The following is a 16937-nucleotide window of genomic DNA, read 5'->3' on the forward strand; positions in this document are numbered from 1 at the left end:
CGTTGCCCGGGTTGTGGACACTGTCGTGTGCAAACAGCTACGGGGAGCCACAGATGAGAGCTGAGTGCCAGGTGGGGACCAAAGGTGGACTAACCGCCTTGAAAAGGATGTGACATGCTCCCCCACCAAAGATGCTACCCCTCCCTGACACCCCATACACCCCAATTAATGTTAGTTATTTATACAGTGTGGAACAGGCTCTTCTGGCCCTTCAAGCCACACTGCCCAGCAACCCCTGACAACCCTGATATAACCCTAACCTAATCTTGGGTCAATATACGGTGACCAACTAACCTACCCGGTAGGTCTTTTGACCATGGGAGGAAATCAGAGCACCTGGAGAAAGCCCACTCATTCCACAGGGAGGATGTACAAACTCCTTATGGAGAATGTCAGGGATTGAACTCCAAACTCCGAATACCCAAGCCGTAATAGCATTGTGCTAACTGTCACACTACCGCAGCACCCTTCTTCGGGATTCAAATACGTCTTTGTAGGTTTTAGTCTGTAACCTTTATATGCAACCCTTGGGTAGATAATTTTGGCTTTACTTGGCAGTCACAACCTTTGGACCTCACTACATGTTATATCAGGTCTGAGTGCCGTGGGCAAGATCTGCTGGCATCTTGGACCAGGAAAAGTTCTTAGATTCTTCCAATGTATATGCACACTGTATATTTTGGCCAGTTATGTTTAACTACCAGGAATTATCACAGTGGTTTTTGTGCCTGTGTGTTATAAAATGTAGAACAGTACATCACAGAAACAGGCCCTTCAGCCCACAATGTTGTGCCAAACCAATTAAATTAGTAATCAAATGGTCAATGAACCTAACCTTTCTGCCTACTCAATGCCCATATCCTTCCATTATCCTCACAGTCATGTGCCTATCTTCGTCTCTTGAAAGCCCCTCATGTGGGGTTTTCAAGATGGCGGCGCAGTGAAAGGTCTGCATGCTGACCCCAGCACCGCAACACTGATGATTTCACATGTAAACCTATCCGTTCCAACTTTTTTTAAAAATGCCCAAGTGTCGGATTTAATAACATGAACATTGATGAATATTTTTCTTTTGGAGTTGTTTCAGTACCATACCATCGAAAAGTACCGGAAAGGCAGCCAGGATGGACTGCACAGAGCGCTCGCCCGGGGCTGAGGAGCTAGCTGCTGCTCGCTAAGCTAACACGTTGGATCCTGCTTTTCGTCACGTAGATCAGGAAGTTACGGAGAACATATCCAAAATGATGGACGAGAAGCTGGATCCACTCTATCTAATGCTCCAGAACCACACATTGGAGCTTAAAAATCTTGATGCAAGAACGACCGAGGCCAAGGGCCCAGTCTCCGCGGTAGGAACTGTAGCTGATCAAGCCCAAAGCCGCATCCAGGTGTTAGAAAAGCAAGTTCAAAGTGTTACATACCTCATGGATATCTTGTGACTGTCTTATGACCATGATGTAATTGAGTAGCTGATGAGCATGATGTAATGGTCTTTTGGAGGTCACCGGAAGTAATTTTCCCACCGATGTGAGGTCACTTGATGACATGTTCACCTCGGATATAAAAGGAGACCCCTGGGGTGACACAGCTAGTTTTCCAGTTAGAACGTCAGCCAGATACTCTGCTCTGCTGCGTATTTGCCTTACGACGCAGTTTTGATTTAAAACAGAGTTTTAAGTTCTATTGTAAGGTACAAAAGTGTTGGGCCGTCAGTTTAATCAATCACTGCCAGGTTTGTTGATGTATCTTTTCAGTAGTATTGGAGAGTGAAGACAGGACCCTGAAGGAGTCATTGGATAGGATCGACCATTATTGAATTCGTTCAAGAAAGAGTGATCTGCATGAGATAGCCTCTGCTAAAAGCAGCAGAAAAGGCTGTGCACTATCTAGTATCCAGAGGGAAAGGTCAGTGCCTTTAAATCGTTTTATTTCCATCATCGTGAATCCTGTGGACAAGGCAGGATCCGGCTGGGATTGGCAGTGGCGTTGTGTCTTCGAGGAATTCTTTACTTCAGGAAAGTCTCTCCTAATTGACTGTATAAATCTCTTGGACTTTCGTATTTACCACTCTAAGAACCGTTTTTGAATTCACCACTTTAAGAACTGTTTTCTCATTTATCGCTTTAAGAACTAGTACTGCGTGGCGGTTTGTTAAATGGACGCATAGCAGTTTACTTCCAGTTAAGATTTTTGTTTGTTTATTTTTTTTATATTGAGCAGAGTTTAATAAATGTTTGATTGTTTTTTTAAAACCTGACTCGTTTGATATATTCATTGTTGCCGATCACGTGACATAAATTTGGGGGCTTGACCAGATATGTTCCAATTTTGAGCTTAAGTGCTTGTTTAAGTATCAACCCAATGTGGAAAAGGGAAATACCCGATTCTCTTGTTTGATTGGTGTGTGAGTGGTATTCGACAGCAATGAATGTTGACAGCTTTATGGAAACGCCAGACACAGAGTTTTTAGCAACGGTGAGAAAAGGTGTTGTATCCAAGATTGCCAGAAGGTTGGATCTTAAAGGAATTACGAAGGTTACAACAAAGCCCGTAATTCAGAGAAAAATCACTGAGCATTATATAAGCTTAGCAATGTTTGATGAAGAAGTGTTAGATAGGTTTCCAATGAGTAATCTGGAAATACAGTTACAAATTGAACAAATAATGTTAAAGCAATTAGAAGCTGATTTGGAAAGAAGTTGGTTAGAAGCTGAAAATAAACAGAAGGAATTCGAGGCTAGAGAAGCCCATAGGAAAAGGGAATTTGAAGAAAGAGAAACAAATAAAAGGAGGGTTTGAGCTAGAGATGGAGAAATTAAAGTCCAAAAATCAGTCCTCTGGTTCTAGGAAACAGTTTGTAGCTAGTCAAGAGGTTATTTTGGCTCCTCCATTTAATGAGACAGAAGTGGACAAATATTTCCAACATTTCAAAATTGTTGCTCTGAGTTTAAAGTGGCCGAAAGAGCAATGACCAGTGATGTTACAAAGTGTAGTAAAATAGAAAGCACAACAAGTTTATACAGACTTAAATGCTGAGCAAGCCCTGGATTATGATATTGTCAAACAGCATATATTGAAGGCATATGGGTTGGTTCCGGAAGCATATAGAGAAAGATTAAGAAATTTGAAGAAATCTGTGGAAAAAACATGTGGAATTTGCCTATGATAAATCTGTGTGTTTTGAGAAATGGGTTTCCTCTAAAAATGTGAATGGGGAGTATAATAAATTAAAAGAGTTGATTTTGCTGGAGGAATTTAAAAGAAGCATTCCTGTTGAAGTAAGGACATACTTAAATGAAAGGGACACTGCTACGTTGCAGGAGTCTGCTAAGTTAGCTGATGAGTATGCTTTAATTCATAAGAATGAATTTTCTCCAGGTAGGACTTTTAAAAGGAACAATAGCACAGAGAGTCAAGGTAAGCCAGAAATTAAATCTGAAGTTAGTGAGAAAGGTAAGGATGAAGGGAAACATGTGAAGGAAAGACATTTTGGTCTTATTTGTAATTATTGTAAGAAACCTGGACATGTAATAGCTAACTGTTTTTGATTGAAAAAGAAAGAGAAGGAGGCAGTCCCAGATGCTTGTGTGCAGCATATCGAAATACCTGTAAATCCACAGACTTTGATAAATACCAATGAAGCGTTGTCAGAGTTTGACCAAGATAAGAGGGGAGATGAACATTTTATAACGGAAGGATTTGTACCCTTGAAAGAGGGATCCAATCCAGCACCAATAAAAATATTTAGAGATACTGGAGCTTCTCAATCACTAATGTTATACAGTGTTCCAAGTTTAGTGATGAGTCTGACATTGGTGAGGTAAACTATATAAGAGGAGTTGGGAGTGCCCTTATGCCAGTACATTTACATAGAGTAAATTTAAGGTCAGGGTAAATTACACAGCTTGTTAAAGTAGGACTACAACCCAATTTACCTGTGAATGATTTTTCTCTTTTGTTAGGGAATGACTTAGCAGATGGACTAGTTTTTCCTGATGTACATTTGACAATAAAGCCTATTTCTGAGGAACCACAGAGGGATTCTAACACAGATTCTTCCTGTGTTGTAACCTGAGCTATGGCTAAAAAGACTGACGTGCAGGATAAGGTTGTTACCCATGACTGTTCAACTCAAGATTCGAATTTTGACGATGTGTCAGAAACTTTCTTACCTTCATTATTTGATGAAGATTATTGTAGTAAGTCTGACCATGAAGATTTGTCTTTATCTCGGAAGGAGATGATAGCAGAGCAGGGTAGAGATCCTGAGAGAGTTAAATTAAAGGAACAAGCTCTTCCAGATAGTGAAATTGGGAAGGTGCCAGTAGGATATTATTTTGAAAAGGGAGTATTATTGAGGAAGTGGAGATCTCCTACAGTTTGTGCAAGTGAGGAATGGGAAGTTAATCACCAGGTAGTAGTTCCTAAAGTTTATCAAAATGAGATTTTAACTATGGCTCATAGTATACGTTTGAAGCAGTTTGATGAAAATGTTAACCAAATTCTGGAGGCAACAGCGAAGGGAGGGGTTGATAGGAAGTTGCAAGCCATGACAACAATTATTGTCAGTATCGCGGAAGAAAGCTCTCCAAGTACGCAGGACTGGTCAGCAACTGTCAGCAGGCTGGATGGCGAGCGAGGTGTCTCCCAGTGGAGGTTGGTTGTAGGGGACTCATAGCCCGTTCCTTAGTTAGAGGCTTCAACATTTTGGGCATCGAGGGAGAGAGGAAGAGGAGAGCCATCCGCAGTATCACCGATGCAGCAGAGAGGGCCTCAAGATGGCTGTGGTTCAAAAGAGGGGAGCCATGGAGTCATAAGTAGCTAGCCATCTGGACACAAGCTGGGTCTGATCAGCCCCGGCTGGGTCACCTGGAGGAGGCTGTATGATGTTGAAAGACCGAAAACACCCGATGATTCCAGGAACATCACTGAAGATGTGTCCAGAAGCATCAGTGGATGTATGTTCACAGTGGGTGGCCATCTAGGTGTAAAGAAAACTATGAACAAGGTTTTTAAACATTTTTACTGGCCTCGTTTAAGAAAAGATGTAGCGGCATTTTGCAGAACGTGTCATACGTGCCAAATTGTGGGTAAACCTAATCAAGTTACTCCACTGGCCCCACTGCAACCAATTCCAGCATTTGGTGAGCCATTCTCAAAGATCATTGTAGTAGGTCCATTGCCAAAAACTAAAACTGGACATCAATATTTGTTAACTATTATGTGTACAGCATCTAGGTTTCCAGAGGCAGTACCTCTTGGGAATATAACAGCCAAAACTGTGACAAAGGCTCTTATAAAATTCTTTACTTATTTTGGGTTGCCTAAGGAAATACAATCGGAACAGGTAGTAATTTTATGTCTGGATTGTTTCAGCAGATAGTTTATAAACTGGGTGCAAAACGGATTACCACATCTGCATATCATGCAGAATTACAAGGAGCCTTGGAGAGATTCCATTCTACCCTCAAAACTATGATTAGGATGTATTGTGTTGAAAATGAAATGGACTGGGATGAAGGTGTACATTTACTTCTTTTTGCAGTAAGGGAGGCAGTACAGGAATCATTAGGTTTTAGTCCTTTTGAACTTGCGTTTGGTCATAGAGTTCGAGGACCTTTGGTCTTGTTGAAAAAACAGTGGATTAATAAAGAGGTACACACTAATTTGCTGGATCATGTTTTGAAATTTAAAGAAAGATTATATAAAGCTTGTAGCTTGGCCAAGGAAAATTTAAAATTGGCTCAGGAGAAGATGAAAACTTGGTATGATAAGGAAGCTAGAATGAAGTCATTTAAGCCTGGAGATAAGGTGTTGGTTCTTTTCCCAGTGCAAACGAACCCATTACAAGCTAAATTTCATGGTCCTTACGAGATTAAATCTAAAGTTAAATAATGTGGATTACGTGATTAAAACCCCAGATCGAAGAAAGGCAACACAACTGTGTCATATAAATATGATAAAACCATATTATGAGAAAGAGGCTACTACTATGACTGTTGTGGTTGATAATGAGTCTGATCTTTCTAAAAATTTAATGGATGATTCATCTGAAACTCATTTTAAGCCCAGCATTATTTCATCCAGATTACCAAACTCAACAATTCTGGAAAATATTGATGAGAAATTAGCTCACTTACAGCCAGAGCAGAGAGAGCAGATGAAAAAGTTAATTTTTAAATATAGAAATTTATTTCCCAATGTTCCTAGAAGAATCACTGTAGCTTCGCATAATGTAGATGTTGGAGATGCAAGGCCTATAAAACAACATCCATATCAGATGAATAGGGAAAAATGTGAACTTACTGAACAAGAAATTAAATATATGTTAGAGAACAATATTATTAGACCTTCAAATTCGAATTGGATTTCATCATGTGTTATGGTGCCTAAGCCAGACAATAGTATTAGGTTTTGTACAGATTACAGGAAGGTGAATGCTGTGACAAAAACTGATGCATATCCAGTCCCTAGGGTAGATGATTGTGTGGATAAAGTTGGACAAGCCAAGTTCCTTACAAAGATTGATTTGTTGAAAGGTTATTGGTGTGTTCCATTGACAGATAGAGGTAGAGAGATTTCTGCATTTGTAACCCCATCCGGGATATACGAATATAATGTTCTTCCATTTGGGATGAAGAATGCACCAGGTACTTTCGAAAGGATGATTAATAGTGTGATTCATGTGTTAAAAGATACAGATGCCTATACTGGTGATTTAGTTACAGGAAATAATACTTGGAAAGTACATATTACGGCAGTGGAGAAACTATTTGAAAGACTTTCAAAAGCTGACTTAACTATTAACTTAGCTAAAAGTGAATTTGGCCATGCCACAGTGACCTACCCTGGTTATGTTGTAGGTCCGGGCTCGGTTAAAGAAAATGGTTAAGGAAATAAATCAAACTCCAATTTAGCAACAAAGTTTGAAGAGTATAATATTTTGATAACTCATATTAAAGGTAAAGATGCAAACACAAGGAAATCTGCAGATGCTGGAAATTCAAGCAACACACATCAAAGTTGCTGATGAACGCAGCAGGCCAGGCAGCATCTCTAGGAAGAGTTACAGACTGTACATCTTCCTAGAGATGCTGACTGGCCTGCTGCATTCACCAGAAACTTTGATGTGTGTTGCTTGAAGGTAAAGATAATGTGATCGCTGATTGTCTATCTAGATGTTAAATGTACAATGTAAATTTTTTTATGGAGTGGTATTTTAACATTTGTAACACTCCTACTGTATATTAGTTTGTAAGGTGCTGTATGATGATACTGTGTATATTGTGTATGTTGTAAATTTTATACATTTATATTTGTTTTTTTTTCTAAATGTTTAATTGTTAAAATTTTGCTCCTAAAAACACCAAAATTTTTTTTGGAGGGAGGTGTTACATACCTGATGGATATCTTGTGACTGTCTTATGACCATGATGTAATTGTGTAGCTGATGAGCATAATGTAATGGTCTTTTGGAGGTCACCTGATGTAATTTTCCCGCCGGTGTGAGGTCACGTGATAACATGTTCACCTCCGGTATAAAAGGAGACCCCTGGGGTGACACAGTTGGTTTTCCAGTTAGAACGTCAGCCAGATACTCCGCTCCACTGCGTATTTTCCTTATGACGCAGTTTTGATTTAAAACAGAGTTTTACATTCCATTGTAAGGTACAAAAGTGTTGGGCTGGCAGTTTAACCAATCGCTGCCAGGTTCATTGATGTATCTTTTCAGCAGTATTGGAGAGTGAAGACGGGACCCTGAAGGAGGTAAAGAAGCGGCTGAGGAAATTCGCAATCCAGTACTTTATGCTGTACCCAACGGCACTGAAATCATCTACAATGGGTCCACCAAGATATTTGATTCTCCTGGCAAAGCTAAAACTTTTGTAGACACATTGGGCTAAAGAATGTATGTATTGTGTAGCCCTGGTTATGGACGATAACATGCTTAATGGTCACTTTATTTTACCTTTTCATTACTCGACGGCAAGATATCTTATAGGATGGGTAACGTAATTGTTTTTCTTAATATAGTTTCATTATTTGTTTAAATTAGGGTGCTGCTCCAGCCTGAAGGAGTTTAAACGTGACGGTAACAAATCGTGGATGGATAAATTACGCCCTGTTTTCATTTTTGACTATGTTAAGTGCCATATTGGCAGTGGGGTAGAATATGGGGTGCTATTAGGTTCGGATATCCCCTTTAGGCGTGGCATAAGTCCTCTTGTTCAGCGCTGTTGGCGGTTTGTTTTTTTGTGTTTTTTTATTCACTTATTGCTCAGCTGATCTTAAGTCAGGTTTCTTCTCCTCCAGAGTCAAATGATTGTTATAAAGGGTTATGACCAGTAATATATTAAAATTGTGCACTTGGAACATTAAGGGGAGACATTCATCAATCAAGAGAAAGAAAATCCTATTAAACCTGAAAAAGGAAAGGGTGGACATAGCCTTATTGCAGGAGACACATTTAAATGATAAAGAACATCTAAAACTGCAACAGAGTGGATTTGATCAAGTCTGTTTTTCATCTTTTAATACCAGGAGTGGGGGGGGGCCATTTTAATTAGGAAGAACCTACCTTTTAAGTTATTAGACTGTATTAAGGATAAGTATAGGAGATTTGTGATTGTTAAGGCTTCAATATACGGAGAGGAATATGGTATTCTCAATGTTTACTGCCCTCCAGCTCATCCTCTCAATTTCATAATAGATGTTTTTTGTAAACTTACAGGCATTTCAATACAAAACATTATTGTAGATGGGGATTTTAATTGTCTCATGGACCCATTGATGGACAGAGTGCCTAGTGGTGTCCCATTGCTCTCCTCACTGTCCAAACAAATCATGCGCTTATGTGGAGAACTAGGACTTGTGGATGTCTGAAGGTTGTTATATCCATCAGACAAAGACTTAACATTTTTTTTCTAATCCACACAAGTGTTATACCAAAATAGATGTTTTCTAAACCCCAAAACGCTCCTAGATTTAGTTGTATCCTCCACAATTGGAAATATCGCTATTTCTGACCATGCAGCAGTATATTTAAATATTAAGCCCAAAGATAACTCAGCACGATCTAGACATTGGAGGCTGAATCCTTTTATTCTAAAAGATAATAAATTTATAGACTACTTTACTCCCGAATTTAAAACTTTCCTATCTATTAATTCCTAGTCATCTAGTAGTCCATCGATGCTCTGGGAAATCCCTAAGGCCTATGCAAGGGTACTAATTATCTCCTTCTCTGCTAGTAAGAAGCGAACGGCTGTGGAACAGCAGTGCCTAGTGGAAGCAAGGCTTGCGGCAGCTGAAGAGGATTATATTAATAAGCCTTCTGCAGCCAAGTTACAGAATATAACAGCCCTACGCTGTACACTAAACTATTTACTTACACAAGCAGCCAAAAGAAAATTGACATTTGCTAAACAACGATTGTTTGAACATGGTGAAAAACCAGGTAGGTATTTGGTTTATTTAGCTAGAAAGAAAAATACCTCTCAGACTATTGCTTCAATTAGGGATGGGACAAGAGACCTCACCAGTAATTCTAAAATGATTAATGTTGTGTTTACGAATTTTTATTCTAAATTGTATTAACCTGAGCAATGTAATGATGGGCAATCTAGGATGGAGTCCTTTTTCAGGAATTTAGATCTCCTAGGCATTTCTTCTGAACAAGAGTCCCTCCTCAATGCTCCGTTATCTATACATGAGATACAAGAAGCTGTGAGACAGCTCCAAAGTGGGAAGGCCCCTGGTCTTGATGGACTCACTAGTGAATTCTATAAAGAATTCACAGGGTTATTATTAGAACCTATGCTAAACATGTTCAATCATGCATTTAATTGTGGTCTCCTCCCACCATCATTGAGAGAAGCTAATATCTCCCTAATTCTTAAAAAAGGAAAGAGCCCTGAAGATTGTGCCTCCTACAGGCCTATTTCATTGTTAAATGTTGACTTCAAAATCTTATCTAAAACCTTAGCGTTGTGATTAGAAACTGTGTTATTTTTTATCATAGAAGAGGATCAAACGGGTTTTGTAAAAGGCCGTAGATCATCTAACAATATCAGAAGATTACTTAATGTAATTACTTAATTACTACATGAGTTCAGAATCTCTATGTTCCTGTTAGGTTGAAAGGAAAGGTTAAAAGTTTGAGAGAGCCATGGTTTTCAAGAGATATTGAAAACTTGGTTCAGAAAAAGAGAGGGATCTTCAATAAATATAGGCAGCTTGGAGTTAATGAGGTACTCGAGGAATATAAAGAATGTAAAAAGAATCTTAAGAAATAAATTAGAAAGGTTAAAAGAAAATACGAGGCTGCTTTGGCAAGTAAGGTGAAAATAAATCCAAAGGGTTTCTACAGTTATGTGAGTGGCAAAAGGATAATGAGGGATAAAATTGGTGCCTTGGAGAATCAGAGTGGACGGCTATTTGCGGAGCCAAAAGAGATGGGGGAGATTTTGAACAATTTCTTTTCTTCAGTATTCACTAAGGAGAAGGATATTGAATTGTGTAAGGTAAAGGAAACAAGAAGGGTGGTTATGGAAAGTATAACAATTAAAGAAGAAGAAGTACTGGCGCTTTTAAGGAATATAAATGTGGATAAGTCCCTGGGTCTGGACAAGATATTCCCTAGGACCTTGAGGGAAGTTAGTGTAGAAATAGCAGGGGCTCTGACAGAAATATTTCAAATGTCATTAGATACGGGGACGGTGCCGGAGGATTGGCGTATTGCTCGTGTGGTTCCATTGTTAAAAAAGGGTTCTAAGAGTAAACCTGGCAATTATTGGCCTGTGAGTTTGACATCAGTGCTGGGCAAATTGATGGAAAGTATTCTTAGAGATGGTATATATAATTATCAATGGTAGGGCATTGAAGAATGCTGTAGAACAGAGGGATCTAGGAATAATGGTGCATAGTTCCCTGAAGGTGGAATCTCACGTGGATAGGGTGGTGAAGAAAGCTTTTGGTATGCTGGCCTTTATTAATCAGACCATTGAGTATAGGAGTTGGGATGTAATGTTGGAATTGTAAGGCCAAATTTAGAGTATTGTGTACAGTTCTGGTCACCGAATTATAGGAAAGATCTCAATAAAATTGAGAGAGTACAAAGGAGGTTCACTAAAATGTTGCCTGGGTTTCATCTCCTAAATTACAGAGAAAGGTTGAACAAGTTAGGTCTTTATTCTTTGGAGCGTAAAAGGTTGAGGGGGGACTTGATAGAGGTGTTTAAAATTATGAGGGGGATAGATAGAGTTGACGTGGATAGGCTTTTTCCATTGAGAGTGGGGAAGATTCAAACAAGAGGACATGAGTTGAGAGTTAAAGGACAAAAGTTTAGGGGTAAAATGAAAGGGAACTTCTTTACTCAGAGAGTGGTAGCTGTGTGGCACGAGCTTCCAGCAGAAGTGGTTGAGGCAGGTTTGATGTTGTCGTTTAAAGTTAAATTGGATAGATATATGGACAGGAAAGGAATGGAGGGTTATGGGCTGAGTGCAGGTCGGTGGGACTAGGTGAGAGTAAGAATTTGGCACAGACTAGAAGGGCCGAGATGGCCTGTTTCCATGCTGTAATTGTTATATGGTAATATGGTTAATGTGATTCAGGCATGTCAGCAACAGTCAGTGGATGGCTTGGTGTTTCCTTAGATGCAGAAAAGGCCTTTGATTGTGTCGAATGGCCGTATCTTTTTTTTTCACTTTAGAACGATTTGGTTTCGGCAATAATTTTATTAAGTGGGTGAAGGTTCTTTATAATGACCCTTTGGCTGCGATTCTCACTAATGGTATTAGGTCAGATAATTTTAGTATTCCGAGGGGCAGCCGGCAGGGCTGCCCTTTATCACCACTACTTTTCACACTAGTGATTGAGCCATTGGCTAAGGCTATTCGGCAAGAACCCAAAATATCTGCTCCAGACATAGGACTAAAGTCATATAAAATTACATTGTATGCGGATGATGTTCTAATTTTCTTATCAAACCTTGCTATATCAGTGCACCACCTTATACAATGCATCAATTCATTTAGCGCCTTTTCAGGTTATAAAATCAACTTTACTAAATCAGAGGCAATGCCTCTGGGAAATCTGCAGCAGGTACCTGACACACAGGGTGTTTTCCCCTTTAAATGATCACAGACAGGTTTTGTTTACTTTGTCATATTTATCACACCTACGTTTGATCGTTTGATCAATTGTTCAAAGCTAACTTTACACAGTTATTTGACAAAATCAAACAGGATCTTGAGCGATGGAGCACTCTTCCCATTTCTTGGCTTGGCCAAATATCTTTGCTCAAAATGAACGTTCTTCCTCGTCTGCTCTACCCAATACGAATGATTCCAGTCATTTTTACCCAACAAATACTTAAAAAAATAAATGGCTGGTTTGTTTCTTTCATCTGGAACGAAAAAAGATCCTGTATTAAAATGTCAAAGTTACAGTTTCCCAGTCATCTAGGGGGTCTGGATTTTCCAGACATCAAAAAATATCAATTAAGTTCCTTTTTATCTTATGTGGTTGACTGGGTTTACAGGGACCCCTCCTCAATTTGGCTAGACATTGAAGCTTCACAAGCAAAATGCCCTCTTATTAATTTGCTTTTCCTCAATAAGATGAAACTAGTTAAGGAATATCGTCGCAATCCAATAACAATTAATACAGTCAGAGCTTGGAGGGTGGTGCGACAAATTGAGGGCAACGCAGCGAAAATATCACCCTTCACTCCAATAACCAGCAGTCCAGATTTTCATTTTGGCATAATGGATTCTGGATTTAAACTTTGGATTTCTGAGGGTATTTTCCATCTAGGAGATTGGTTTGATGAAGGAACGATGATGTCTTTTAAATCAAATAGTACAGAAATTTAACATACCTAACAAGGATCTTTTTCGTTTCTTTCTGATAAGAGATTATATACAGAAAAAAACATCATTGTTAACTGATTTCTATAGTTCTGACATAGAAAAGAGGGTTTTTTGTTCTGCAGGTGAAGTCTCCATTAATACTTTTTACTGCATCCTGAGGGAATGTCCTTGTGGAGAGGCTGAGCAGCTGGGAAAGGTCTGGGAGGAAGAGCTGGGAGCAGACTTGCAGTTGAAACATGGGAGGACATCTGTGATAATGCAAAGAAAATTTCAGTTTGTAATAGAACTAAAGCACTGCAACTCAAAATTCTGCATAGAGCCCATTTGACTCCAGAACGTCTCTTGAAATTTAAGACTGGATTTTCTCCGATGTGTTCTAAAAGTAAAGTAAATACTGGAACTTTCACCCACTGTTTTTGGACTTGTCCCAAGCTTCAGGCCTACTGGAATGATATTTTGGGTGAAATGGAAAAGATTCTGAAGATAGAGCTTGAACTGGACAGTATCTTTACTCTTAGGCTTACCCAGCAGTCGTGTTATTAATGCACATCAGAAAAAACTTTTTAACATCCTGACTTTTTGTGCGAGGAAGAACATTTTACTTTGTTTGATATCCAATAAGGCACCTGGACTTTTTGGTTGGCATAAATTAATCATGGAATACATTCCTTTGGACTTTTTGACATGTATGGTACACTCAAAAACAAATAGTTTTCATAAAACATGGCAACCTTTTCTGCAGTATGTAGATGTAAACCTATCTGCTATACTAATAAGGGCTTTTGTATAGGATGTTGGGGTGATGTCTATATTTTGATGGAAGTGTTGTGATAGCTGATATCTGTGAGGGGAAGAAATGTAAAAGTATCTGTGAATTGAAAGTTTTGTTATGCTGAGCAAAAAAAAAAGTCCGTCATGTAACTGCTCCTACCAACACCCCTGCTAGTGCATTCCAGGCACTCACTATTCACTGTGTAAAAAATCTTGCCCCCCACATCTCCTTTGGACTTGCCACCCTCTCACCTTAAATGCATGCCCTCTAGAATTAGACATTTCAACCCTGGGAAAAAGATGCTGTCTGTCTGCTCTATCTATGCCTCTCATAATCTTATAAACCTCTATCAGGTCTCCGCTCAGTCTCCACTGCTCTAGAGAAAATAACCCCAGTTCGTCCAACCTCTCATTACAGCACACACCCTCTAATCCAAGGAGCATCCTGGTATACCTCTTCTGCGCACTCTCCAAAGCCTTGACATCCTTCATAAAATGGAGTGACCAGAGCTGTATACAATTCGCCAGATCTGGTCTATCTAGAGTTTTATAAAGCTGCAACATAACTTGTTGACTTGAACTCAATGCCTCAACAAATAAAGGTAAACATGCCATATGCCTTATAAAGCATTCTATCAACCCGGGCAGTCACTTTCAGAGAGCTATGAACATGGACCCCAAGATCTCTCTGCTCATCAATACTGTTAAGGGTCTTGCCCTTTTCACTGTGTACTGTCTCTTTATATTTGACCTACCAAGGTGCAGCTTTGGCTGGGTTAAACTCCATCTGTCATTTCTACAACTGATCTACATCGGCTGTATTCTTTGCCATTGTTCTACGCTATCCACAACACCACCAATCTTTGTATCATCTGCAAACTTACTAAGCACCCATCTACATTTTCATCCAGGTCATTTATATACATCACAAATGGCAGAAGTCCCAGTACAGATCCCTGCAGAACACGACTAATCACAAACCCCAGTTAGAATCAGTCCCAAACCCCTTGTCAAATACATAACTAAAATCCATATAGACAGCACCCACAGCTCTACCTTCAACAATCACCCTAGTCCAGTTGTCAAAAAACTGAATCAAGTTAGTGAGACACGACTTGCCCCATGCAAAGCCGGGCTGGCTTTCCCTAATTAGTCTCTAGTTTTCCAAACGCTCATAAATCCTAGCCATAAGAATTCTCTCCAGTAACTTCCCTACCCACTGATATGAGACTCACCAGTCTATACCTTCCAGGATTACCCCTGGGTTTTCTTGAATAATGGAACAACATTGGCTACTTGCCAATCCTCTAGGACCTCACCTGTGGCTAGAGAGGACATGTATATATGAGCAATTTAAATTTCAGAGATTTGAAATTGCATTGAGAAATGAAAAAGAAAAAAAATCTATAATTGCATTACAGAGAATAAGCAGAGTAAAAAAGGGACTGGAGAAAAGTAAACTAAGGGTTTGATGGGAAATATTGTCATTTTTATTCTGCTGCTCAGACAAGTGTGAAAAATGTTTGTGATCCTTACCGACAAGGTGCAGGACAGTTCGGTTTTGTACACTTGGATTATGCATAGAGAAAAAAATAACATAGAACCATAGAACATTACAGCACAGAAACAGGCCTTTTGGCCCTTCTTGGCTGCGCCGAACCATTTTTCTGCCTAGTCCCACCGACCTGCACCTGGACCATATCCCTCCATACACCTCCCTTCCACGTACCTGTCCAAGTTTTTCTTAAATGTTAAAAGTGAGCCCGCATTTACCACTTCATCTGGCAGCTCATTCCACACTCCCACCACTCTCTGTGTGACGAAGCCCCCACTAATGTTCCCTTTAAACTTTTCTCCCTTCACCCTTAACCCACGTTTTCTGGTTTTTTTCTCCCCTAGCCTCGGTGGAAAAAACCTGCTTGCATTCACTCTATCTATACCCATCATAATTTTATATACCTCTATCAAATCTCCCCTCATTCTTCTACGCTCCAGGGAATAAAGTCCTAACCTATTCAACCTTTCTCTGTAACTCAGTTTCTCAAAGTCCCGGCAACATCCTTGTAAACCTTCTCTGCACTCTTTCAACCTTATTAATATCCTTCCTGCAATTTGGTGACCAAAACTGTACACAATACTCCAAATTCGGCCTCACCATTGCCTTATACAACCTCACGATAACATTCCAATTCTTATACTCAATACTTTGATTTATAAAGGCCAATGTACCAAAAGCTCTTTACGACCCTATCTAACTGTGACGCCACTTTTAGGGAATTTTGTATCTGTACTCCCAGATCCCTCTGTTCTACTGCACTCCTCAGTGCTCTACCATTTACCTTGTATGTTCTACCTTGGTTTGTCCTTCCAAAGGCAAATACCTCACACTTGTCTGTATTAAACTCCATCTGCCATTTTTCAGCCCATTTTTCCAGTTGGTCCAAATCCCTCTGCAAGCTTTGAAAACCTTCCTCACTGTCCACTACACCTCCAATCTTTGTATCATCAGCAAATTTGCTGATCCAATTTACCACATTATCATCCAGTTCATTGATATAGATGACAAATAACAATGGACCCAGCTCTGATCCCTGTGGCACACCACTAGTCACAGGCCTCCACTCAGAGAAGCAATCCTCTACTACCACTCTCTGGCTTCTTCCATTTAGCCAATGTCTAATCCAATTTACTACCTCTCCATGTATACCTAGCAAATGAATCCTCCTAACTAACCTCCCATGCAGGACCTTGTCAAAGGCCTTACCGAAATCCATGTAGACAACATCCACTGCCTTCCCTTCATCCACTTTCCTGGTAACCTCCTCGAAAAACTCTAATAGATTGGTTAAACATGACCTGCCACGCACAAAGCCATGTTGACTCTCCCTAATAAGTCCCTGTCTGTCCAAATACTTGTAGATCCTATCTCTTAGTACTCCTTCCAATAACTTACCTACTACCGATGTCAAACTTACCGGCCTACAATTTCCTGGATTACTTTTAGAGCCTTTTTTAAACAACGGAACAGCATGAGCTATCCTCCAATCCTCCGGTACCTCACCCATAGATACCGACATTTTAAATATATCTGCCAGGGCCCCTGCAATTTCCACACTAGTCTCCTTCAAGGTCCGAGGGGATACCCTGTCAAGTCCTGGGGATTTATCTACTCTGATTTGCCTCAAGATAGCAAGCACCTCCTCCTCTTCAATCTGTATAGGTTCCATGACCTCACTACTTGCTTGTCTTATTTCCATTGACTCCATGCCAGCTTCCTTAGTAAATACAGACGCA

The sequence above is a fragment of the Mobula hypostoma genome, chromosome 9 (genome assembly GCF_963921235.1).
Source record: "Mobula hypostoma chromosome 9, sMobHyp1.1, whole genome shotgun sequence".
NCBI classification, from domain to species: Eukaryota; Metazoa; Chordata; class Chondrichthyes; order Myliobatiformes; family Myliobatidae; genus Mobula; species Mobula hypostoma.